Source organism: Macrobrachium nipponense, chromosome 31, assembly GCF_015104395.2.
Source record: "Macrobrachium nipponense isolate FS-2020 chromosome 31, ASM1510439v2, whole genome shotgun sequence".
NCBI classification, from domain to species: domain Eukaryota; kingdom Metazoa; phylum Arthropoda; class Malacostraca; order Decapoda; family Palaemonidae; genus Macrobrachium; species Macrobrachium nipponense.
The window spans coordinates 68,015,035-68,017,341 of record NC_061093.1 but is presented as its reverse complement, the minus strand read 5'-3'; positions in this window follow the sequence as shown (position 1 = coordinate 68,017,341).

Below are 2,307 nucleotides of genomic sequence, written 5' to 3'. Positions count from 1 at the left end.
TTCTTCTTCTTCATTGCGATGGACGAGACTGTGCCGTCGTTGAATTTATGACTTAGAAGTGTATTCGCGCACTTTCAAAGATGCTCATTTTAAATGGCTATTTATCCGTCCGTCCGCAATTACACTTACATACATACATACATACATAAATACATACATACATACATACATACGTAACACAGCTCCAAAATACCTCCTGCCAGTTTCCATTCGTTAATAAACAGACGGGCATAAATATCACGACTGATATTTGGTTACCTTAATATTTTTCCGCTCTTCAACTACTCGGGTGGAATATTATCCTTTTGAATTATTATTATTATTATTACTATTATTATTTATTTTATTATTATTATTATTATTATTATTATTATTATTATTACTATTATTACTATTATTACTATTATTATTATTATTACTATTATTATTATTATTATTATTATTATTATTATTATTATTATTATTATTATTATTATTATTACTATTATTACTATTATTACTATTATTACTATTACTACTATTATTATTATTATTATTATTATTATTATTATTATTATTATTATTATTATTATTATTAGTATTTGCTGGAAGATGACCTTCATTAATACAGGTTTTATTGAAAATAATGCAATAAAATAGCCATTAATTTCAATGAAACCTGTATTATTATTATTATTATTATTATTATTATTATTATTATTATTATTATTATTATTATTATTATTATTATTATTATTATTATTATTTCTCACTGAATATCCTAGGCTTATTTGTAGCCCACTTTCCCAACTCCGCTATTCCCAACTCCTTATTTAACATTCACCCGCTTGTTTAGTTATAGACAGTGGTGATTAAAGCCCCCACTTTCACTTCCACTTAGACTAGAGGAGCTCCTCCTCCTCCTCATTCTTTTTGTTCCGTTTTGCTGGAGAGCTGTGTACTTTTGTGCGCGGTTGTGGTTATATGTCTGTCTGTCTGAGTGAGCGCGCGCGCGCTTGTGTGTGTGTGTGGGTAAGTTTGTACTAATAATGGCATCTAGCTCTGTATATGTATGTGTATGTATATGGGTGTGTACATACTTTGTATATCTATGTATATATATATACATAGATATCCCATTAAAAGAAACAACTGACATTATTCTTAATAATATATGTGAAAACCACATAACAACTTTTGGACTTAGTAAAATAGATTTGCGAAAGTTATTACAATTGGCTACAACTGATGGCATTTTTACTTTTGATGGTAAATTATATAATCAAATAGATGGTGTTGCTATGGGAAATTCCCTTGGACCTGTATATGCAGATTGTTTCATGGGTTAGTTGTGAAAGATTGGGATGTCTGAATGCCCTGTTGCTTTCAAACCCTTGTATTATCGTAGGTACGTGGATGACACTTTCCTTGTGTTTAGGGAACGTTCACACGTGGATTTATTTTTAGAATATTTTAATTCTCGTCATCCTAATATTTCTTTTACTTGTGAGACAGAACAGATAATATGTTGTCATTTTTAGATGTTCAGGTACACAGAAATAGAGGTAAATTTCAGACTTCCGTTTATAGGAAAAGTACTTTTACTGGCTTGGGATTGAATTATCTTAGTTTTTCACCAAAGTTGTTTAAACTTAATTCAATACGTACTATGATAAATAGAGCTTACAATGTCTGTTGTGATTTTAATTTATTTCATCAAGACATGGTCTTCCTCCAGAATTATTTTTCCGAAAATTCTTATCCGTATTTGTCTTTTACAAAGTTTTCTGAAAAATTTTCTACATGAGAATTTTGTCCCAAAGACCGGTTGTACAGTACTGCTAGTAAAGATGTAAAGTATATTAAATTGCCTTTCCTTGGTCATAGTAGCTACTTGGTACGAAAAAGTTACAAGAAATACTTAAGCATAGTTTTCCTCAAGTTAGTTTCAGATTTGTTTTTTACTAACCCTTTTACTGTAGGATCCACCCCCCACTTTGATTTTTTGGGAGAAGCCTGCTCTTCCTGTGGACCGTTAATTCGAGTGTCGTTTACTTGTTTACCTGTTCGCAGTGTGGTCTGCGATACGTGGGATCCAGTTCCCGCTGGCTTAGACACAGAATTTTGGAACACAGAGGTCTTTCGTTAGAACTAGGTTTCCTCTTTCTAAACCACCATTTTCTGCCATAAGGATCACAGTTTAGCACAGGACCATCCTTTCACTCACCTAGATTTTAGAGTACTGTCTTTTTGCTCAAATAGACTGGACCTTTTAATTTCAGAGTCGCTGTTTATTAAGAAAATGAAAGAAACCGGAATTGAACAACA